This window comes from Heterocephalus glaber, unplaced genomic scaffold (genome assembly GCF_053883595.1).
Source record: "Heterocephalus glaber isolate CG9 unplaced genomic scaffold, H.glaber_assembly_v1.0 deba00001813, whole genome shotgun sequence".
In the NCBI taxonomy this organism is placed as follows: domain Eukaryota; kingdom Metazoa; phylum Chordata; class Mammalia; order Rodentia; family Bathyergidae; genus Heterocephalus; species Heterocephalus glaber.
Genome location: NW_028258484.1, coordinates 934,909 through 959,422, shown reverse-complemented (window position 1 = coordinate 959,422; position 24,514 = coordinate 934,909). Strand labels below are relative to the sequence as shown.

At 52.6% G+C, this 24,514-nt stretch overlaps 1 protein-coding gene across 6 annotated transcripts in view; it reads left to right on the top strand.

Annotated features, from left to right (window-relative positions):
• Kcnj12 (potassium inwardly rectifying channel subfamily J member 12) overlaps positions 1-24,514 on the top strand; it is a 43,304-nt gene that overhangs the window by 4,978 nt on the left and 13,812 nt on the right. For 3 of the 6 annotated variants that reach the window (XM_087203957.1, XM_087203956.1, XM_087203958.1), the window contains exons 2-3: positions 5,304-5,411; positions 23,490-23,610. The gene's annotated coding sequence lies outside the window, so the exon portion shown is untranslated. The remainder of the gene's footprint in view (positions 1-5,303; positions 5,412-23,489; positions 23,611-24,514) is intronic. The other 3 variants (XM_021247563.2, XM_004868752.4, XM_004868753.3) reach the window with 1 other exon arrangement.

The following is a 24,514-nucleotide window of genomic DNA, read 5'->3' as shown; positions in this document are numbered from 1 at the left end:
CTCCACTCCAACCTGCAAGTAGCAAAAGCTGGTCCATTGTAGAGCTGAGGAAACTGAGGCCCAGGGAGTCGAGCTTCAGCTCTCCACTTCCCCCCTTGAAGTTGAAGAATCTTGTCACCTTCCTTTCTTTAGTAGAAGTGTACAGGGCCCCTGGCTTTAGGAGGTGGTATGGTGGGAATGTCTTCATTTCTTGCCCAGTTAAGCATTTTCAGGCCTCACTGGATGCTTGTGTTTTATGTCAGTGTATTTCACTTCCCCTTTCCAGTCTCCTGGCACATCCAAGTTTTATATATGTCTTTTAACTTTTAAGATTTTGTTGTGATCACTTTTAGCAGTTCCGCAGCTGTAAGGAGAGCCTGGTACTTTCTGGTTGTCCTGCTTTGGTCTGAGCCTGAGCAGACAGGGTTGGAGCTGGGGCATGGTGGGCCACTCAGCTCAGCTATCCCAGGTGTGCAGGCTTAGGGCTCTTGATTCTGAGGTCTTCTGAGGCAGAAGAGGGACCAGGTACCAGGAGACCTGAAGCCCTTTGTAGCTATTCTGCTCCCACCCTGAGGTGTACCTTGAGGGGTGTGTGTGTGTGTATACACTGTGATACCCCCATTGTGGGAGTGGGCACCCTGACACCACAAGGGGCAAAGCCCTGCTCCCCAGGTCCAATAGCTCTTTAGAAGCATGGCATGGGGAACGGGTGAGGGTGGGGGGCGTCTGCTCCGAAACCTACTTGCAGCTGCCTGGAGACTTAGAAGGGTCAGGAGGAGGGAGCACATGAAGACAGAGATGTTGTGCTGTGTGTGATGGAGGCTGAGAGGACAGGGCGAGGGCGGTCAAGGAGGAGCCATGGGGCCCGGAGAGGCGAGCTCTCACCCCTGCCCACCTCCCCCTTTCTCCAGCTGCAGCCTGTGCCCCTCAAGCGCTGGCTCCAGCCCTGCAATTCTCCGGCACTTAAAGCAAAAATAAATCTCTGCCAGCAGCTGGCGTTCTGGGTGGCAGCAGCCGCGCCATCCCCTGGCCCGACCCTCTGCCTTGGGGCTTCTGGTTCCAGGCCAAAGCCAGACACTGAGGCCTTCAAGGGTGGAGGGGCATGGAAGCTTGGCATGGCCCAGGAAGTGGTGGGGACTCAGTGGGCCACGTGGAGGGCAGAGGCAGGTGGGTACCTAGGACTACAAGAGTGTGAGGCCCAAGCCAGGTAAGGTGTTCAGGACTGGGACTTCCAAGCCGGATGTGGGGACACATGTCTGTAGTCCCAGCACTCAGGAGGCTGAGGCAGAAAGATCAAGAGTTCCAGGGCAGCCTGGGCTAACTAGTGAAATCCTGTCTTAAAAAAAATAAAAACGCAGGACTTCCTAGAAGTCCAGGCCTCACCCTTGTGGAAATGGATCTGGGCAGGACTGGGCCATTGCAAACTCAGAGGGACACGGACACCTGTACCCCTCTTACGTACCTCCTTCAGTCCCAGCCTGGGGCTTCTCTTTTCTTTCTGGCCCCTCCTTTCCCTTCTCGGAGAATCCTAGAGGTCTTGACTTGTCAAGTGTTGGTGACACAGCCCCTGAGGATGTCAAATTTAACGGCATCCATACTTTCAGCAAATAACTGCTGAGCCCATACATGTGCTTTGACTGGACCAGGAGGCTGGGGACACAGCAGTGCACAAAACCTCCCCTCGTGGAGTTGACATCTCAGTGGGTGGGGGAGGATAGACAAGTACACAGACACAGGAGGAACCATAGCCTTGGTGGCATTCCTTGTTAATTGCAATTTTTAATTACAAGATTGTTGCATGTTCCTGGTGGAATATTAGACAATTGTAAGAAAAACAATTTTTAATTCTTTAATACTTTATTCACGATAAAGAATTAAATGATGGAAAGCATTTCCTTCATTCTCAAGTTTTGTCCTCCCTCCACCCAGAAAGCTTTATGTTTTTGAGGTGGCTTGTTAGAGAACCCTCGGGTTTTCCGAGAAAACATTAATATGTGAATGTAGCTATGTTCACATGCTGCCATCTATAGTTTCTTTCCTTCTCCCCTCCCTTTCTCCTTTCCTCCCTTCTTTCCTCCTGTGGGATTACTCCATGTATGCCATGGTTTTTCCTGCACCAGGAGCCTGGCTGTGTGGTGTCCCGGTGCCCGCAGGACCCAGGCCTCTCATCCTGTCTCCTTTGGGTATGGATCGAGGCTGAGTCACCAAGTCTCTGGATCATAGAATCCTAGTTGTGGAGTCTTTGAATGTGTAGAACCACTGAAGTTCACGCGTCATGGGTTCTTTGTAAAGTTTCAGCCACTTTGAGACAGAGAACCTGGAACTGCAGAATTGGAGCATTTCAGCATCAGGAGAGCTGCCGAGCACTTGCTGGTCCTTCCTTCCCGGGATTTCTCTGGCAGTTTAGATGGTTCAGAGTCCTGGCTCCATCCCAACTTCTGGTTCAGAGACTCTAGGGTAAGCCTGGCAGTCTTTGGGTTTTAATTTCCCCCAATTTCCCAGCCGCCTTGAGGAGGCTCCCCTGATGCAGCCTCAAACCCTGGACAGGGCCCATTGCCTCAGGAAAGTCCAGCTCTTACTTAGAACAGAGCAGGTCTCACTTGGGGACTGAAAGTGAGGTGCCCATCGGTTCTCTGGGTGGGGTCCTTGAGTCTCTGTTGCCCTTTTCTTTGACCTCCCAGCGGCAAGCTCACTGGCTCCTTTGCAGTCCTCACGCAGGCGTCTGCTAGGGAGGATCAGATCTCTTCTGCGAGTTCTGCATCCCTGTGTTCACTGCCTGCCTGGTCACCCTGTCATTCCTGCAATGAGGCTTGAGAATTTTCAGGCCCCTGTTTAGATACCATCTGATACCCTGATTCTAGGAGAGGTGATAATGACCTTGATGCCCTCCTCCAAGCCTCAGTTTCCCCATTTGTGAAATGGGCACTAGATCCATTCCTGTCTGGGCATCCACTCTCTCCTACCCTCTGTGCTTTGGCTCTACAGTCAGGGCAGGGCAGGGCAGGGCAGCTTCTTCTCCTGCTCCCCCTCTGCTGTGTGGCCAGAGGCTCAGCCATGCCATTGCCACTGCCTGCTGGGCCTCAAGCTGTCAGCAGCACCTGCCTAGTCAGAGCAGCCAGATCCCTCCTGGGCACCGAGAGACTTAGGGCCACCGTAGGGAGTGTCCACAGGAGCCCCTGTTGTAGCCCCTGAGATGCCCTGGGCACATCCTGGGGGCTGTCTGACAGAGGACACCCAATTGCCCTCTTCTTTTCTTGTCCTAGGTATGAGGATGTGAGCGGGCCTGGGGCTGGCCAGCCCAGCCTTAGCCACTCAGGGCTCCTGGCTCTGACCCGTAGCAGATGCCCTGGCCCTACAGTGTTGGGGCTTAGTGACCAGGCTCTGAGCCCATCTTGACCAAGCTGCAGCCGGCTGAGGACACCCCAAATAGAGCCCGGGCAGAGATGGAAGGGATTAGGAGAACAAGGGAGGGATAGGTAGCAGGAGCTCTGAGAGATGTGGCCTGAGCCTGTGCCCCAGTGTCCTGGCCTGGGAAATGGGAACACTGAGATAATGAACTGAACAAATCCATACACCATGGCCCATGGAGCTGTCATAGGACCACCCCCTGGGAACATAAAACAGTACAGCCAAGCTCCATTGTCTAAAATATGGAACCTGGGCTGGTGATTTAGCTCAGTAGTTCCGCCGCCTGCCTCGCAAGTGCAAGGGCCCGAGTTTGATCCCCAGTATTAAATAAATAAACAAATAAATGAGTAAAATAAAATATGGGACCAGGCGTGTTTCAGATTTCAGAATTTTTCAGATTTTAGAATATTTGCATATATAAAGAGAGATGTTGGGGATAGGACCCGGATATGAGCATAAAAATCCATTTATGTTTCAAATATACCTTAAACACAGAGCCCAAAGGTAAGTTTATACAATATCTTTAAGAATTTTGTGCAAGAAAATTTTGTGGTAGGGAATTTTCTACCTGTGGCATCATGTCAAGGCTTAAAATGTTTTGGAGTTTGGAGCATTTTGGGTTTCAGATTTGGGGATTAGGAATGCTCAACTTCTTCAAATTTACTGTCTCCCAGTTCTGGAGCCCAGATGTCTGGAAGGAGGGCGTCAAGAAGGCTGGTTCCCTTTGGAGTCTCCGAGGAGAATTGTTCCATGCCTCTTCTGGCTTCCGGCAGCCCTGGCATTCCTGGGCTTAATAGATGCCCCTCTGTTGTCTCTATCTCCAACTTCACCTGGTCCTCTCCTTGTGGTCTCTCCCCATTCCCCACCCCGTACTTGTCATTGGATTTAGGGCCTGCACTAACCCATCATGATCTCATCTCCAGAGCCTTAATTATATTTACAAAGGTCCTTTACCCAGAGAAGGTCACATTCACAGCTTCCAGGTGAACATATCACAGAGTCTACCTGGAAACACTGCTCTGTATCTTGACTTTTTGTTCTTTAAGAAAATTGTATGCCTGGGAATGTAGCTCAGTGGTAGGAAACTTCCTTGCCTAGCATGTGAGAGACCCTGGGTCTCATCTCCCAAAACAGCAAAGAAAAAAACTATCAGAAAAGATACAAAGTGTACTTTTGGGGGGACAGTGTACTTTGGTGACACATAGCATTGAGGTTTGGTTTTTCTGATCTGTATGACCTTGGGCAGATGATCTGTGTCTCAGATTCCTCATCTAAGGAATGGACATGGTAGTGGTCCTTACTTCATGGGGAATTTTGAGCAATCAGAGTTCATGGGCAGGCATGGGACAAGGGAAGATGGGAGACACCTTTTATGATTCTAGTAATCAGCAAAATAAATTTAACATCTGACTGGTATTTCCCCTGAGAAGTAGAGTTTCCACTGAGTTAACGCACTCACTTGTAAGTCTCTATCCAGCCCCCTGCTGCCATCGATATGGTGCTGCTGTGATATGGAATCCTTTGTTCCTCCTGCCTGGGCTACCCAGACAGAAGTTTCTGGAAATGGCACCAGCAGGTTGGAGGGGCTGTACCTTTGTGATTTTTGAGAACCCAGAGTCATGCTCGTTCAAGACACCTCAGCAGAATTTGTGTGTGTCTTAGCCCCAACCTTCAGCCACCCAGGTTGCCAACACCACAGGTTTTTGCACTGACAATCTGCATTTCCCATGGTTTAGAGAGGGACCATCTTTCCATGTTAATGCATCTTCTTGTAGATTCCTTTCTGGCAGCTGCAGGCTCCTACAAGGAGGGTACTTTCAGACCTTCGAGCCCCTTCTTAGATTGAGCCCTCAGGAAGTAGGGTGGGATGCTCTTGCCTCATGGGGGTCTTTTCTTATGCTACTGGATTTTCACAGCTGACCCCAGGGACAGGGAGTGCCGGCTCCATCTCACAGGTGCCAGACAGAGCAGAGAGGACAGCCCAGCCTATCCCCCAGCATCCCTGCTGTTCCTCGGGACTGAAGGTAGGCTGCATGGACATTCGGGTTTCCCCCAAAGCTTGGTCATTGTCAGAAGGAGAGATTGGATTTTGTTCCTGTCAGTTTTTTACCTGGACCCTTGTCTGGGCCACCAGCCAGCCACACCCCCTTGGACACAGCCAGTATATTGATGGCTTGTGGTGCTTGGCCTGATGCTGTGTGTCTTCAGCCCCTCCTTTGGCGCCTGGCCACTGTCAGGATATTTTGGGGGGATCCAGTACAACACACAGCCTGGTGGTGTCACCCGGTGCCTTTGTTTCTCAGAAAGTGGCATGACGTCTCCCTGAAACTTGGCACCCAAGTGTAATACTGAGAACGACTGTTTACCCTGGGTCTGTTGGTGCCAGGAGCTGTGCTCAGAGCTTTCCCGAACGTTATCTCATTTAATTCTCAAAATGTCCCTGCTGGACGAGGAGCGAAGCTTGTGAGAGGAAGCCACTGGCCAGTGGCTAAGCAAGATTTCAACCCCAATCCAGAAGCCCCAAGGAGAGGCCTTAGTTCCATAAAGAATGCCACAGGCCTTGGCAAGTTCTCCCCTGAGAGGCAGTAGGTGCCCTGGGCCTGGGATGTCTTGTTCAGGGGGCATCTCTAGGTTGGAGTGGCAATCTGGTTATGAGCCAGGTGGCCTGCATTTAAGCAGGACTGCCCATACCCCATTTGCTGTGTGACCAGAGGCTAGCTGTGTTACCTTTCTAAACCTCACTTCCCTACTCTGAGAAATGGGGGTAAATCTCCCTCCTTTTAAACTGCGACTGTGTTGGACCTGTCCCAGGCCAGGTGCTAAGACTATTTTGGAATTCTGGAAGGCAGAGGGGTTCCCTGAGTTCCATCCATTTTACAAATGGAAAAACTGAGGTTCTCAGAAAGGGCCGGTCTGGTAGAGCCAATGACCAGCCTGAGTGACCAAGGCCTTTCACCCCTTTTAACCTCCTCTGTCCAATGTGGACTGGCCCAGGTGGCCTCATTCTTGTGGACCAGGCTGGGAGCTGGCAGACCTTGCTTAGCTGTTCTAAGCTGTGAGACTCATGCAGGGGAAGGTTGTACCAAGACCCTTTGAAGGCTCTCAGGGTGGGGGACATGCTCCGTACCTTTCTTAAACAGAGATGGAGCTGGCTTCTCCATTTGCCTTGCCCCCCCATTGAGCTCCATGGGTTGGGGAGGTGGATCTGTCTCTAAGTACTGTGTGATGCCCCAGGAAGCTATGGGGTCACTTTGCTGCTTGGGGAGGCCACTAAGTTGTTGATCACTTATTCATTCATCCATTTAACTTTGGGGATCCTCAGTCCTGTGGGGAAGTAGCTGTGCCCACAGATCCCTGTGGCCAAGCAGAGGGCTGGGCGCTGAGCCGACAAGGCTTCCAGGGAAGAGGTGGTGGCTGCTGGCCCTGCACGTGGCTGCTGTGGAACTTGTGCCCCTCGGGAGGAGTTTCCAAGCTAGTGGAGTCCTTAGAGAGCCTTTCAGAGCCATTGCTGGGCCCCAGGCAGAAAGGTTCTCAGCCACCTGCCTCCCCAGGGCCCCTGGACTTGGGGAGCAAGAGTTAAATGACCCAAGGCCCCAAACAATCTCTACCCCAATTGCAGTCTGTGTTACTGAGGTGACCCATTCATCCGCCTCATAGACCCTCTCTCACCACCAGGCCTGTGTCTGAGCTTGGGGTTCTCATCCTAGATCCTCTTCTTCCTGCCCCATCTCAGATCTGTTCTCTCTTTCCGGGGCCTACCCCCTGGCACACAGGCCTGCCCCCTAGATCCTGAGGCCCTGCTCTCCCTGTCTATGGTCCTGGACTCCCATTAAGAAAGATCAGAGAAGAAAGTTTCCACTGGTCCCTGACATGGCTGCCCTCTGCCCATCACCAGCCCTTCCCTTCCTGCACATGGCCTGTCACCCCCATGTTCACAGACCCTGTCCCCTCTCTACCTGAGGCCATGGCTATACCCAGGCTACCTAACACCACTGGATTCTTCTCTAGACTCTGGTCAGGAATGATTCTTTCTGGAGGTGACCACTGAGAGCCCACTGGGGCTGGCCCTGAGATATATGGTCTCATGTTGTGTAGGGGATACAACAGAGTCCTGCCCCATGGATCTTATGTGCCAAGGGGAGACTGACTGTAGGCTCTGTCCAGGCAGAGATCCATGTGGAGTCAGGGAGGGAGCCAGAGGAGGTCTGAGGGAAGAGACCTGGTGGATGGGCTGGGCCAGCCAGGGTGGACAGGCAGCAATTCTGTGGGGACTGGAGGCCATGGCAACTCTTCTGGCACCATTTATTTATTTCTAACAGCAATGAGCATTTCCTCCCACCCTATGGTGTGTCCTGTGGGGTGGCTGTGGAGCTCAGAACTTGAGTCTGTCAGGCTGTGGTTGGGTTCATCTCTGCTTCATGTGTCTCCTCTCCAACTGGATTGAATCATGATTGATTGATTGCAGTACTGGGGATTGAACCTAGGGCCTTTGCTCTGAGCTATGTCTCCAGCCCCTTTTTATTTTTTATTTTGACGCAACATCTCCCTAAGTTGCCCAGGCTCGCCTTGACCTTGCTATCCTCCTGCCTCGGTCTTTTGGAGTGCTGGGATTGGAGGTGTGGGCCACCAAACTCAGCTCTCAACAGTCTTTGTTTTGAGGTGAAATTCACATCCTATATAAAATGAACCGCTAAATTGAACAGTTCAGAGTCATCACGGGCACTCACAATGATATGCAAATATCACCTCTATCTAGCTCGAAATCATTTTCCCAGAAGGAAACCTGTCCTAATGAGCAGTTGCTTCCTGTTTTGTCCTCTGCCTAGACCTGAGGCCAACAGGCTGCTTTCTATCTGTGGATTTGCCTAATCTGGACGTTTCATATGAGTGAAATCACACAGCACATGGCCCTGTCTGCCTGGCTTCTTCAGAGTGTCCTGGTTTTAGGGTTTACCCGCTCATGTCCTGTGTGGGCACAACTTCCACCCTTCCTCTGTGGTGGGCACTATCCCACTGTATGTCTGGACCACATGGCTTTGTCCATTCATCCACCATCAGACATCAAGGCTATCTTCTCCTTTGGCTGCAGGACCAGTGCTGCTGGGAACATTCCTGGGCATGGCATTGTATGAACACCTGTCTGAAGTTGCCTACTGTACCCGGAAGTATGATTGCAGGGGCAGGCGGCAAACTGATTTGCTTTTGAGGATCTGTCATGTTTGAGAGCTGTCTCCAAGCTCTAATGAGCACAGTCTTGACCTCCAGCCTTGCCCCCTCCCTCTGCTCCAGTGCCCATATCCCTTCTTGAAGGATCCTTTGCTTCCCTCAGTTGCTCTTTCTTCACCCCTAGATGTCTCCAGAAATGTCCAGAACAGGGCCATGATGTCCTCCACAGTCACCTCCATCTTTGCCGTGTTCATCAACCCCACTCCCCACTGGAAGCACTATGGCAGGTGTGTGCCCACCTGGCTCAGCTCCCACTGCTCCAGTGCCTCCTCCCTTCTTCCTGGGCTTGGGCCTCTCTTCCGCACTCTTTCCCCTGTGTCTCACACAGTTCCATGCCCTGCACTGTACCTCCCCAAGCTCTGGCTAGTGTCTGGGCCAGGCATTACTCCCAAATGTGACCTGGTCAGGACAGAGCTGGAAGCTGGGGTCATTGCTTGAGGAGGAGCCTCCCTGAGATACAGTTTCCTCCCAGCAGGTCCACACTGCTCCCTGAGTGGTGAGGCTGAGCCCGGGAGGGAGCCTGAGCTGGACAGGGGAGCTCCAGGCTGTGGATGTTGGTGGCCACACTTCTGGGGAACCTGGGCTCTTTACTTGGAAATTGGCCTTAGAGTAGTGATCTCCCTTTTTGCACTGTGGCTATGTTGACCCAGGGTGACTTGCACCCAGTGCTAGAAGGGTGGCCTGCTAGGTTGCTGGGCTGCAGTGACTCCCCCAGGGCATGCCACCGAGCTCTCCTCTGCCTCAGTGTCCCCAGGTGGAAGCAGGAGTAATAAACTGCCCACACAAAGTTTGAGTGGTGTGGCATCCAGGGTCCCTACAGGCCTGGCTACAGTCAGTGCTTAGTATATGCTCACTTTCAGGTCACAAACACAGGTCTGTGTGTGCCTGGTAGTACCTGGTCCTTAGGCCTGGGCTTCCCAGGGAAGGGTAGGTTCTGGCTCCTGTAATGGGAGGCCAAGGCAGGCAGACGACAGATCACAGATGCCCCCAACTGGCCTCTCTTCTGGGCTCCACCCCAGCTGCAGCTGCTTCATACAGGGGTCCAGGCCCAGCTGATCCCCCACCCCCTAATCAGCCTGTCAGACCTGAGGAATGGCAGGAGCCCACCCTCCAACTGAGCTGTGCCCAGAGGATGCATTTGGAGGGGCTCCAAGCCACCTGCCCTTCAGCCTGGGGAGCTGCTGCGAGAATGTGGGCTTTATGGACCTTCCTCTCCTTCCAACCCTGAATCCTGAGGGATAGAGCCTAGACAAGTGGATTCAGAGAGTAGAGCCCAAGGCTAGCTGTGCAGACAGAGCCAGGCTGTCTTCACGACAGACAGTGTAGATGTTGGTGGCCATGTGGACAGATGTGGACTGTGGAGATGGAGAGAGCTTGGTACGGGTGGGGGCAGTAAGAGGGCCAGCATTGGCTGTATGTGCACTAGGACCCCATGATGTGTCTGAACCTCAGCATGCTGTGTAGACACCTACACACCAATGGCTATATATGAAGAGGCCAATGTGAAAGGATGTGGACATTCTGCATGGTACAGGCACGTGAGGGTGCTGGTGGCCTCTGTCCTCTGGACTCTCTTCTGACACTTAGTAAGTTCCACCACCTCTCATGTAGCCACTGCTCTCTGAGGCCCTGGCTGGAATCTGAAAGCCACATGTCCCTCAGTCTCCTGAGACCTCCCTGCGTCTGCTTTCCTAGACTCCATCCTACTAGCTGGTAAGGAGCACCCCTGCTGGGGCCCCGGAGCAAGTGGAACAGGAGTTGCATGCTTAGAGGTTCATGCTGTTCAAGCATCACTTTCACATGATGACTCTAGATGCCATGGGACACTTGTATCCCCTTAGTATGGATGAGGACACTGAGGCACAAAGAGGTTTAAGGGAATTTCCCAGGGCACCAGAAGCTCTCCTAACCCAGGACTGAATGATCCAGGGCCCCAAAGCAGGCTGTCCCCATGTCTGGCTGCACCCAGGGTTGACCCTGTTTACCTTGGCACTGCCACTCAGAACCTCACAGCTGAGACAGTGTCATCCTACCCAGCCTCACCCTACTGCAAGCCTCACCCTGCACAGCCTCACCCCTCACACTGCATTACCCCACTGCACAGCCTCACCAGGCACAGCCTCACCATGCACACAGCCTCCACAGCTCTTTGCCTTTGCTGAGGTCCTTTATCTGCCCCATGCCTTTCTGATGCCCAGCACCATCTGCTACCCTGGTTCTGCAGGCGCTATACTGTCCCTGTGGGGCTGGGGCCAGGCAGCCTATGTGCAGTGAGGGCCCCTCTGCTCCCTCATTCCACAGCTAATGGCCAAGCACCATTCTGTGTCGGGGCAGGCTTGTCTCACTCACCTCTGTGCCCATTTAACAGACAAGGCTACTGGAGCTTGCAGTGCAACTCCATAGGACTGATGCTACCCAGTTTAGCTCGGTGGTTCTGCTGCCTGCCTTGCAAACACAAGTTCAATCCCTGGTACCAAAAAAAACCCCCCAAAACAAAAAAAAAACCCATAGGACTGATGCTAGCCCTTTTGCTCCCTAGTCCTCTACTCACTCCATGCTGAGCAGTGGGGCAAATGCCTGGCCGTGGCCTGAGTCTGGGAACATCTTCTCAGGACCACTCATTAGGGCCTGTGGTCCACAGAACATGGCTTCTCCAAGAATGGGAATGGGCTGACACCCAGGGCCAAAGGTACCACCCATTGCAGGGCACTGCTGCTCACTGGTGCTGGCTTTTCCTATACCATCCACTGAACTGAGAAGAGAGGATGTATTGGAGCAGAGGAGGGGGATGGGGTTCAGGCTGTGGTCTATCTGTAGTCTCTAGTATTGGAAGATGACCTCTCGTGCCTCAGTTTCATTACCTGTAAAATAATAATATGTAGCTCGTAGGGCTTTCATGAGGTATAGTATTTGGGAACAATGTCTGACACATAGTAAATGCTCAATAAAAGTGAGCTCTCACTGTACATTATTGCAGTTGTGCAAAATGACGTGGAGCCCATGCTCTGTTCCTGCCCTATCCTGGTTGACATGGTATTCTGGAGAGGAGTCAGGACAAAGGCTGAGCTCGAGACTAGGGGAAGGGAGGGTGAAGATAGTGAATACCCAGTGTGGTCAGGCTGTGACCCAGAGCCCTGGGCCCTGTCCATGCTAGGAGCACAGCTTGGGCTGAGGCTGTGAGGTGGTCGATACGGGGAGTTCAGTGTGGCCAGCAGGTTAAACCATCAGAAAATGCCCATTTGTTTCCTTTCCAGAAACTCTTCATGGCCTTGTTGGGACCACAGCAAGGGTGCTGGTTGTGCCAAAGGACTCTTGAGGATGGCAGCTTGGTCATAGGCCATGGACACCTGTGCCATTAGTGCTGGATGGGCAGCTTTCCTTGCAGTGTCCCCCATACTTGGCACAGGAATGGTGGCCACTGGAATGATTCTCTGTCCCAGATGTGGCTGTAAGCTCACTGATTCTCACAACAATCCCCTCTTATTGCCCCATGTTACAGATGGAGGCAGAAGAGAAGAAATGACCTGCTTGGGGTCTCACTGTGACTAAGCAGCAGAGCTTGGGAAGAGGTTGTGCACTGGCCCAGGGTGTGCTAGATTTAGCTGAGGAATGGTAGGATCCTCTCCATTTGGTGGCCAGGGTTGTTTCCAGTATGGCTCTCTCTGGCCTGCTGTGTGGCCCAGGCATGGTCAGCCCTTCCTGGAGTCCTTGGGTCTCTGAAGCTAGTCCTGCTGTCCTTTAACTTCTCAGCTAGGATCCCTGCTAGGCCTGGCAGCTGTTATGGTTTGCTGGAGGGTGGGCAAGGGCTAGGGCTCTCTCAGGGTGCCAACTGCCCTGGCTGGGAGTTGGAATGGGGCTGGAGGGCTCCCCAAACCTGGACACTTGTTTTCCTAGAGTTATGTAAGAAATCCTCAACTAATCAATAGCAAGGAAACTGAGGCTCAGAGAGGGCCCCTGGGATTGGACAGCCAGGGAGTCACACACCCAGCCTCTACAGAGCCCTGCTTTTTGCTCTGCAAACAGTGTGCACACTGGCCATACTGGCTACTACTGGGTGGCGACTCTTTATAGGTCCTGCTCTGGGGTAAGGCCCTTGAGGGACCCTCGGCCCTCAGAGGGGCTGTTAGGACCCACCTTATAGATGAGGACAGGTGTTTGGGAGGCTCTGGCCTGGGGTCATAGTTTGGAGGTCACCCAGGGCCTAGATGAAAGTACATTGTCAAGGTCACTTGTCCATTCCGGGCTGTGTGACCCTGAGTAAGTCTCTGGCCCTCAGCCTCTGTGTCATCATCTGTGAAACAGGAGTCATGATGGTGTCTCCCCCATAGGGCTGCTCTGGGATTCAGTTAGGGAGGCCAAATGCTGTGGCACACAAGGCACAGCTCTGCCTCTTATAGGCTGCATGGCCATGGTAAGTCACTTGACCTTTCTGATCATTAGTTTCCTTATCTGTCAAATGAAGATAGCAGCTGAATCTTCCCTAGAGGGCTTTCTCAGGACACAGTAAGGCAGCCCAAGTAAAGTCCCTGGAACTGTGATCAAAGTTCCTGCACTGGACCTCCAGCAAGGGCCACCCCAAGGGATGCAGGAAACCTCAGCTTCTCAGGCCTGAGAGCAAGAGTCTTCATCCCAGCCGCATCCAAGCGGGGGTTGCAGCTCACCACTGCCTGCAGGGAGCGGATCACCAGTGGTTTCATTGCAAGCACTCTTGTCTGATGGAATATAAATAGCATGCAATGTTTTCCAGCATGGATAGGAAAGCGCCTGTGGGTCGGGCCGGCCCCTCCCCTCCTTCCCCTCCCTCTCCACCCAGCAAAGGCAACCAAGGCCGATGAGCTGGCCCTGGGGACCAGAGGGAGATGAGAGCTTGTGAATAAATCATCATGTGAGTTGGGCTAATGTACTGGCCACAGGCAGTGTGTGCAATTAGTGCATTAATTGTCCAGAGAGGGTGACTTTTGTGTGGGTATGGCCCAGCATCCCTAGTTTTGCCGTGTGCTTGCAGTGTAGAGTGCCTATTTTGGGGTCCTGGTGACCCTGGGTCACCTCCAGCAGTGTTGCCTCCCAACCATGAACATCATGCTGGCTGGCTGTACCCTGAGTGGCCTTCTTAGGCCTCTGAAGGGATCTGGTACCTGAGGACTCTGTCAGTCCAGCGTCACACAGAACTGAGGTCTGTGCTCTGACTCTGGCAGCCCTCAGCTGGGGCTGGGATGAGCAGCGAGGTAGGGCTCAGGAGCTGTATGCAGAGACGGGGGTTGAGCATTGCCCCTTCCTACATCCCTCTCTTCATCCAGCCTCTTTGTGTTCAGTGGTTGGCTTTTTATTTTCTTTTGAAGTAAAGCTGTCCCAGACTAACCTATTCCTGCCCCGTTGCCAAGGTGACCAGACCATCTTCGCCACCCTGTGGCCATTGCCAAGGCTGAGTGAGGGATTGTGGTACACACACATGCATGTAGCCTTGGACATGAGTGTGTGGACATGAGTGCATGTGTGTGCATGCCTGTGTACACATGTGTACAAGGACAGACATGTGGAGATGCTTCTTTGATGTGCACAGATTCACTGTCTGGGGACAGACACAGTTTCCACCTGTGCACTCACTGACACTCTCTCAGTGGACTGCCCATGTGCTGGTGAACAGCTGCGTACAGACACGTGTCCTGTGCCCTGAGGCTCTGCTGGGTGCCTTCCTTGGCACCAGAACCACCTGTGCAGCACTATAGGAATGAATGTGGCAACCCCACCAGGCCAGACTTTCACCCCTGCCACCCTACAGCACCCAAGGGTACTTCCATGGGTCCCTGAGGGGAAGAGCCCTGCAGCATATTCTGTGCTCAGGGGCAGAAGTCTGGGTGCTCATGTCATGACCCACACCCAATCCTTCCATTGTTGGCGCCATCTTCTTGTCTCAGGTCCTATACCAGGGCTTCCCAGATAAACTTCCCAAGATAGACTTCCTGTTCAAGGCCTGTTTCTAGGGAAGGCCTGAACAAGCATGTCTCTTACCCAGGACGTGTATCCATGCAGGTGGGTGTGTTGCCAGCAGAGGGGTTGCATGGTAGTGAGAGCAGGGGACTGTGTGCTGGACCCAGGCCAGGCACTTATCAAAGATTAATGCTGTGAATCTCCAACAGCCTGTTGGGTCCATTACACAGATGTGGAGACTCAGGTGGGGATTACCCACATAAACGTGTACCTAGTTGTGGATATAAGCGAGTGGATACAGGACCCTCCACGGCCCCAGCTAGCATCTGTCTGGCCTTCTCTGGGTGCCGCCCTGAGCATGGAGGAGGCAGCCCACCATCTTGACAGCTTGCAGATCCTCCCTGGCAGCACTCGCCATGCCCCAAGGGCCTTTCCAAGATGCCCAGCCTCCAGGCACCGGCTGCCATGCCACCAGCGGCACTGGTGTCCCTGTCTGAGCCTGTTTCTTCCTCTTGGAACAGAGAGAGTCCTAGCTAGTGTCTCATAAGGTTGTTGAGAGGTGTACACAGAAGGTACAAAGTAAAAGCTCCTTTCTGATAGGGGGAAGCTTTTTCTGAAGCTGTCAGTGGCTGCCTTCACTGCATTCAGGCAGAGCTCTGCTGGTCACACCCCTGGTCCCCTGAACTGATCTTGTCCTCCTAGGGCTGGACTCAGAGTGGGGCAGCAGCCCAGAGTCACAGTGCTAGAGACCCAGAGGCCCCACCCACTGTGGGCTCCTGAACCTTGCTCCTCACAGTACCAACTGCCTGCCATCCAAGAGCAGGCAAGCCATATAGTCAGGGAAGGCTTCCTGTAGGAGGTGCTCATTGGCCAGCCTGGGACTCTGATTTCTGCCAGAGACCGTAGGGTAGACAATATGTCCTACAGTTTTGGAAGTCTTGGATTCCTGTTCCTACTCTGCCATGGGCCATCTGTGTGGCCCTGGGCATGGTACTTGCCCTTTCTCAAGCCTAGTTTCTTACCCCTTTAAAGAGCATCAGTAGCATGAATGTAAGTGTCATGGTGTTGGGTATTCCTGATGCAAGGAATATGTGCGGAACCAGTTTATGGGGTTGGAAAAGCCTGTGCGGCATTAAGAGGTCAGTGCTAGGGCTGTGGGTCAGAATGACCTCAGAGGACCTGCTGGGTGCCCTCCAGTTTCAGGGTGCCTCAGGCTCCTGGTCTTGAAGTGGGGCTGCAAGAGCTGCACCTCACCCAGGATTCGATGAAAGAATGCCTAGCAGGCCAATGCTGTCCATACCCTTTCCCTGCCTTCTGGAAACTTCCTCACCTTCATATTATGGACCTGAATCTCTGGCCCAGGAAGGGCCAACCCAATCCTTAGCAACTGTGGGTTTGACTTGGGAGGGGCAATGGGCTGTACCTCCAGAAGCTACGTAGGGGTTGGGGGAGAGGACTGAGCTGGCCCTGCCAAAGCCTCTCAACTGCCCTCCTGCCCCATCCTGTCAGCCCTCCCCTTCCTCTTCTCCCCTTGTTCTCCTGCAGCCTCTGTGGCGTGTCCTGACCTCAGGACCTTTATGCTGGCTACCTCTGCCTGGAGCCCTGTTTTTTGCTGCTAGCCCTGGCTCTCTCCCAGCTGGCCTTGAATCTTACTGTCCTGGTGGCCAGACAGCATCTCTCACATCCTGCCTTTCCTTCTGGGATGCCTGTCTCTATCTATTAGGACACCCAGGGGCACAACCTTCCACCTGTTCATGCCACACTGTTCACAGAGCCAAGGCTCCAAAAGGATGTATTTGAAGAATGAATGGGCAAATGAGTGCAGGAATGGGCAGGCTGCCCTGCCATTCTTTGGGTGTGGCCCTGGTTACCCAGCCCTTCCCTTTGTTGCTGTACTGTGGGTGCCTTTGACATCCACTCTCTCAAGACATTTCTGTATGCATGAGAGAACCCACCTAGGACCACAAAGGATCCAGACACTTTGAGTTACTTATCAAAACAGTATCTCCAAATGTGCTGTATCGTAATTAGCATCTGTTGCCTGATGATGCCTCAGCCAGCAGGACCTGTCGGAGGCTCCAACACCAGCTGCTCTCCAGGAAGGAGGGAGCAAGTGCAGCCCCATTGCCTGCATGGGCCCCTGCATCACTGAGTGCCTAGCAGGTAGCTACTGTTGGCCATGATGCCTCCGAATTGCAAAGGGACCCGCCCAGTGCCCAGTTCCCAGACAGGCTGGGAAATTCCAGTTGCTGCTTCTTCCCTCAAGTTCACAAGCTGCCTGGCAACTTCTGAGCTCCATGCAAAAGACAGGGCACCCATAAAAGGTCAGTGGTTCCTCTCCTGCACGCCCCAGGGGTCTCAGGAATGATCAGCAGTGTCCTTTGAGTGCCTTCATTGGTCACTAGATTTATCAGAGGACAAAACTGCAATAATTTAGTTTGAAGATCTTACTTGGCTTTCTTTTTCATTCTAGTGTCAGGAAATATTTCATTTTATAAAATAGAATAAATGTTCTATGAGCCAGGAAGAGGAGGTTAGTTTTATAGGCAGGAAAATACTGAAGAAAGCAGAAACAAACAAAAACTGTATCGGTCATTTCAAAGTGACCTTTCCTGTAAGGCAGGGACAGGAAGACAGAACAATAGAAAAATAACTGAATCGTTAATATCAGATTACCTCAGGTTACATTTTTGTGTGTGTGTGGAAGGATGAAGGCAAGGGAACTTCATTATTATACAGATTGAAACTGGCCTTCTGGGGGATTTTCTGTGACCTCTCATTTTCCTGGTTTATTGGAAGGTCAGATAAAAAGCTCAGTTTCAGCATGGTGACCTGGAACTTCAGCATGAATGACTCCATTTTGGTTTTTAGCCTGGTCTGTGGGGCCAGTGCAGGAGCTTAATCCAAGACAATATCCTCTTGCTGGGTGTGGTGGCGCATGCCTGTAGTCCCAGCACTCAGGAGGCTGAGGCAGGAAGATTGCCAAGAGTTCGAGGCCAGCCTGGGCTACACAGTAAGTTCAGGACCAGCCTGAACTATACAGCAAGACCCTGTCTCAAAAACAAAAACAAAATCACCTCTCCAAAAATCACAATGTCCTCTTGTCATTCGCTTAACACCTGGATTCTGTCCTTAAATCCAGCTGTAGCACTGACCACAGAGCCTGTCCCTGCCATACACAGCTTCTGCTCTGCCCCGATCCCCTTGGACGACCCTTCTGAGGCCTGGAGACCAAGGAACCATGCCCCAGGTTTTGTGCATTAGTTTTCCAGCCGTGATGGGGTCGGAGCAGCCGTACTCAGGGCCACGCACCTGGCTACTGTGGGATAAATGCCCAAGCCAGGCCTTGGGAGTCTCCCATCAGGGTCAGAGGGCCAGGAGGACCCCAGTTGCCCCCAGGCTGGGCCTGGAGCCCCCTGCTGGCCAGGCAGGAAGCTGACACTTCCTGCCCCAGGAGTAGTGGGGTTTGAGAATGACAGTCCTGCCCTCTCCCACTTGGCCTCCCTGCTGTGAACAGTTAATAGGAGCGGGTAGTGGGAAACTGCCGTCACCTTCACTCTGTGACAAGATGAACAGGGCCCTGAGGAATCTCTCATTTGACAGTGGCGAAACTGAGGCTGGAGTGAGTGGTGACAGGGAAGGTCCTACACCAAGGGGCAGGAAATGGCTCTGGGACAGGCAGCAGCCCTGCTTGCCTTCTGGTGTTGCAGCTCTAAAGGGCATTCTTGGAAGGCACAGGGGTAGAATCCCGATTCCCAGTCCCCTCCTTTGCCTCCCCTCAGAACCAGGCCTCATGTCAGGGTCCCTCTGGGCAGTCAGACCCAGACCTCTTGCTTGGTTCAGGGCAGAGGGAAGCAAAAAGGATGGGAGATTGGAATTGGGTGTTGAAGCATGTGTAGGAGTTTGAGGGAGAGTAGAGAAGAAAGGGCGATGGGTGGGGATTCTGGCATGTGCCTAGGGAAGGGGTTGGAAGCAGTTCTTTGAAGTGCCTTTCCTGGGATATGGACAGTTACCTCCAGGCATTCCCCTCTGTCCAGCTGGCTTTGTGTCCTTGGTCAGCCCTCTCCCTTCCTGAGCCACCATCTTCTCATCCTGCCATCCATCTGTGCTGTCTCTGCTCTGTCTTCTCTCCCTGGCAAGGCCAGGTCCAATCCCTCTGCCTTCCTTTGACAAGTTACAGGCCAGCCTTGGGGCCTTTGTCTGCTGTCCCCATGTGCTGTCCTCATTCAGGTCTTAAGTGCTATCTCCTGGGAGATGTCCCCTGACCTCTGGGAAGTCCTCCACTGGTCTCATCCAACAGTGGCATGGGTCATCTGGCCTGCAACATTCTCTGATGCAGTGAGCAGAAGTCAGGCACTTGGTTCCAGGGGCCCAAGAAACACACTGCTTGGGGAGGAGTAGCAGAGGGGATGGGGGAACCTCGGTGGCTTCATGGAAGAGTTATCCTTTGAGCTTAAAGAATGCACTGAGTCCTGAAGGGCACAGAAAGGCTCCCATGGTGAGCGGCGAGTTCACACTGCAGGTAGATGTCCTTGAGATCTCAAGGGCCATGTGATCCTCAGTAGGGAGCCCAGCCTCAGCTCTCTGCTTGCTCTTCTTGCAATCCTTCTTTTTCGTTGATTTGTGAGAACTCTTTATATATTGAATATATGAATCTTTTTTATAATAAATACCTATAATTAACATACTATTTATGATAGGTTTGTACAAGCAGTGCCACAAATATGTTGGCCATTTCTCAGTCTTCTTTGATGGGCTTTCTGGTCCCAGGCTGCTTCCTGTTTCTGTAGTTTGAGTTCTCACTCTCCTGTGCACATGCCAGGTGCTCAGGAAATGCTGAGACTGGAATTCAGTTGAAGCTTGAACAAACAGCTGCAAGAGAAGCAAGCTGCACTGCCTCTACCAACTGAGGTCCCTTCCCTTGGGCATTTGCTCACTTCTTCCCGCCTGGATGAGGTCTAGCCCAGGCTCTGGTGAGCTCTGAGCTCCCTCCAGCCTTCAAGGTGTGATGGGGCAGGAAGTTCTCAGCTGGGCAATGGCCATGTACTAACTCAACTTCATAAGTTGAGTACTTTTATTAGTCTTATTTTACAGGTGAGAAAAATGGAATGCAGGAGGTTCTGTGAGTTGCCTAAGGCCACAGAGGAAGGAACAGAGACGTAATCTGAGTCCAGGGCATAATGCCCCAGAGCTCTTATATTTCCAGACTCTCCTGTGGCCTTTGAGAATCCATAGCTCTTGGGATCAACTCTAAACTTGTTATTATGACATCCAAGGCTTCTCAGGCCTCAATTTCTTGCCTCTGTCAGTGAATCACCTTGGCCCCCAGCTAGGCACTTTGTACACATTCACCTTCTCTGTTCTTAGGTCACAACATGTGTTCTGTCTCTCTACCTGCCCCTAGCCCTAAATCTCCTAGTAGGTGTGAGTGCCTAGTTGGAAGGGTGATGTGGGCCACTGCCCCATTGGTTTGCACACAGGAGCAGTGAAATTCAGAGACAGAGAGAGTCTTCCCCAGGCCCAGTGGTGAGGGACAGAGCTGGGATCTGCTCCCAGGTCTGTAGGACTCCAAGGGTCTCCATGACACCCTAGGCCAATTTGAAGTGTTGTGGCTCCTTCCTGGGGCTGTGGTCCAAACCAGGCTGGGTTCTCTCCACTCCCTCTTTCCACTCTTGGGCTCACTAACACTCCCCTAGTAAGCCTCCCTGACCCCCTCCCAACCAGGCTGGACACCTCTCTCTGGGTTCCCAAGGGCTATGATGTGGCTTCATTGTGATTCCTGGTTTCTTTGCTGTCTGCCCATCTAGGCAGGGCATCCCATGAAGGCAGGTACCAGCTGGCTTCTCTGCAAGTCACCACTACCCAGCCCTGAATCTGACACTGGGCAGACCCTCAGGGAAGACAGACTGCTAGAGGAAGGCCCGGAGAGGGATAGAGACTGTCTCAGGTCACAGCATGTTGGAAGAGAACCTGGAGTCCCATGAACCCCATGTACCACCTGCTCCTGTGTCACCACAAAGCCGAGGGATGGGGCCCTGCAATCCTAGCAGAGGGTGCCAGGGGCCTGGGGCCAAGGACACCCTGTCCCCTTTCTGTCCTCCCTCTAAAGGATGTGCTCAAGATAAAAATACTACCACAGAATTCCCCGGTGTCTGGTCTAACTGCCTTCCAAACTGGTAGGGCCAGAGCCTCTTGGCCTGGTTTCACCTCAGGGCCCACAGGGTGGATGTCCACCCCTCCTGGCCATGCAGTGTGGCCTGACTCTGAGGTCAGTTGTCCACCCCCACCCTCCAGGTTGCAGGAGGCAGAGATCACTTGGGCATGTCCTGGGCACCAAGGAGCAAGGCAGCCAGGTTCCTGCCCCATGGAGCTACTGGGGTATCTTCTGAGGGTGGTCAGGGACACATTAGCTCTTCATTGGCTGGAGATTTGTGCTTCTGCTCTTAGCTGCTCGAGGGGGTGTCATGTCCTGGAATAATGCTGGGAGGGCCCACACTTAGTGTGCGTCTTCTGTGTACTTGGCTTGCCCCTTGAAAGTACTGAGGCATATGGGGTCTCCCCATTTTGCAGGAGGGGATCCAGGGTCTAAGGATGGGCCACAGTAAGCCAGGTCCCCTGGAGAGTTGCTGCCAGTGCTGCCTCTGGAGCCCTACTGGTGCCAGTTCCTGGCCCTGGCCCTGTGCCTGCCCATACGTCCCATCACTATCTTCAGTTTCCTGGGCACATCCTCTGGGAGGCCAAGGAAGCCATCATCATCATCTCGATTTTCTGGAGGAGGAAGCTGAGCCTCAGGAAGGGGAAGTGCCCTGCCCTGTCCCCTGGGGTGGTTTCAGCCTTGGCCTTGCTGGCAAGGTTTGGTACTGGGACAAGTCCAGTCAGTCCAGCCCTGCCCTTACTGTGGGCCAGTCAGGCCTGCCTGGGCCCCTCTGTCCTCTGGAAGCACTGGATATACCCACCCTCCCCCACCCAGGCTGGTGACCACAACCCAAGAGAGCATTCAGTGAACTTGTGAGGGTTAGCTCACCTTGTGGGCTGCAGCAGCTGCTGGAGGCTGGGAGGAGGAGCCTGGACATCGCCGCTAGAGACCTGGGTTCTTATCCCCATGCCAGCACTCAGCAAATCTGAGACCTTGGGCAAGTCACTTCACTGCTCTGAGCCTCAGTTTCCCTCTGTGTAGAGTGAAGATAGTCATAGGTGAGAACAAATTAGGGCTAGATTTGTAGGTTTGGGGGAAGACCTTGCCAGGAAATAGGGAGTCAGGAGTGAGGTTGAGAGAGCATATGGCAGACCAAGGGTCCAACAGGAAGTGGGGTGAGCAGACCCTCCACTCTTCTCATCCTTGCTTCTTCTTCTGAACCTTCTTTGGCTCCCCATTGCTAACTATTGGTGATCAGCCTCTTTCAGTCTTAATTTTGACCCTCACCCGTGTGACATTGGTCTGTGATGGAGCCTTCCCAGGACTCAACTTTCCCACTAGTTTTTAAGAATGGAAGAGCAGAGAGACAAACAGTGGGCATGACAGATGCTCAGGGAATGACGTGGGATAGGGAAGCAGGGGCTGAGAACTGAGAGGCTTGGTGAGGGGAGGTGACTCACCCAAAGTTACACAGCTTGTGAAGGGCAGAGCTAGGATTTGAACCCATGTCTGTACACCTCTGAACCTATCACTGTCACCTGCCCAAGAGGCTTATGATGTAGAGGTGACTCACCAACCATTCCCTTAATCCCAACCAGAAAAGCCAGTGTGACAGTGACAAACCAGACTCACTGTACCCTTGGAAAGGGCAGAACTCTGTGGACCCAGTGCCTGGGAGGTGGGAGCCAACTCAGATGGCTGACCTCTGGAAATTCACAGAGCCTTTCCCACCATCCTCTCCCATGATCCTCATAGCAGGAAAGGCAGGGGACCTTGCACAGATGGGAAATTGATGTTGGGGAATTGCAGATTCCATATGGATGTGTATGTGGCCAATGCAAGGCTCTGGCAAGTTCCTAAGGTCTACCCACCTGTATAGTAATCAGTTTACCCATTCATTCCTCTGCTTATTCATCTATCCCACCTGCCCAAAGACTCTGTTCACCTGCCCATCTACCCACACATCCATCCACTCATCCATCCATGTAGACATTCATCTGTCTGTCCACCTATCCATCCATCCATCCATTTGTCTTTAAACCACTCATTCATCTATCCATGCAGCTCTCCATCTATCCATCTATGCACCCATCCATCCACCTACTCACACATCCACCTATCTGTTCATCTATCCACCTGTCCATCATCTGTTCATCCATCCATTCTTCATCCACTCACCCACCTATCTGTCCTCCAGCTCCGCATCTATCCATCTGACCATTCACACATCCACCCATACACTTATCTATCCAGCTGTCCCAGGCATGGCATTGGGAAGGCTTGGCAGGTGGTAGCCAGGAGCAGAGTCTGGGGACCCGAGTTCCCTTGTGATTCTAGGACAGTGGTGGCAAACCTGTGGCACATGTGCCATGGCAGGCTATTTGTTATAATTGAAAGCTCTAAAAGGTTCACCGTCACTGCTCTAGGATAATCACCTTATCTACTTCTCTGGAATGGAATAGCAATAGTTCCAACCTTGTGGAGTTATGAGGATTACAGGAGATGATGTGGTAAAACATTTACCATGGTATCTGGCATGCAGTAGGCAGTAATAATTGTCAGCTGATATTTTCTCTGAGGACCCGTCTTATTTTTCCTTTGTCTGGCTCAAGATAGTTGCCTTGGACAGGGCTTGAATGCTGTGAAAGTGTAGGGGCATCAGATATGTAGGCTGGAGGCCTCCTCCACCTCCCGTGGGACTTTGGGGGAAGTGAGCAGAAATGTGTCTTCATGTGAAAAGTTCTGATCTCTGAGTCTCTCTGGAGAGAGCAGAAATGTGTGCAGTAACTTGGCTTGGCTCTGTTCATTTTAGGATCTACAGGTGACTGGATCCTTCCCAGCTGGGCCCTGGAAAATGGCAGCTGCTGCTAATTCAGCCCTGAAGACAGTCATTTGCTCACTCAGCACCATAACTTAGAGGATAGATTCGAGAGGTAAGATTAAGGTTCCTGTGCTGCTCAGTGTCCATCTGCCAGACGTTATTGGTGCCTCCATCCACCCACTCATCTATCTCTTCCTCTGCCCACACACCCACCTATCCGACCTCTCATTCACCTGCCATCCCTACAGTAGCTCCATCTGCCATGCATCTACCTATCACCCACCCACCCATTCATCCACCCATCCATCCACCCATCCATTCATCCACCCACTGACCTACCCATCCATTCATCCACTCACTAATCCATCCAGCCGCCCACTCCATCCATTCATTACTCATTTCCCTTTCCCATTCATCTGCTCAACCATCCACCCACCCTCCCCTCCACCCACCTAACCCATCCATCTCTTTGGTCAGCGCTATCTATCCTGTCAGCCCACCCACCTGTCAGCCTGATTTATCTATCCATCTGCTCGACCACCCACCTGTGTATATATCTGTCTCCTCATTCATGGTTCCATCACCTCCTCATCCATCCCTCTATTCACTGCTTGTGTCTTGTCCTCTTCATTTGGGCTGGGAACATTTTCTGGGCCTCCTCTATGCCAGGTTTGCACCAGCCTCTCTGGCCTCTGAGATCTATCAGAAATGGGGTCAGGCAGACCATCTCTTATGACAGGGTGCAAAGTAGAAAGTAGCTTCTGGCTCTAATAGAAAAATTTCAGGACTAGAGAATCCAAAAAGACTTCATGAAGGAGGAGGAAGAGGAGGTAGAAGAGGAGGAGGAGGAGGAGGAAGAGGGCTTGTAGAAGAGGTGCCATATTTGCCCCATGGTATTATGGGTGCTGAGGAGGGGACCCTGGTTTGGAGCCTTTGTGGAGCAGAGGCCACTGGAGGCCCCAGCAAACAAAGGTCCCAGTGCAAGTACTTGAGTGGGAAGTAAACTCTGGACATGC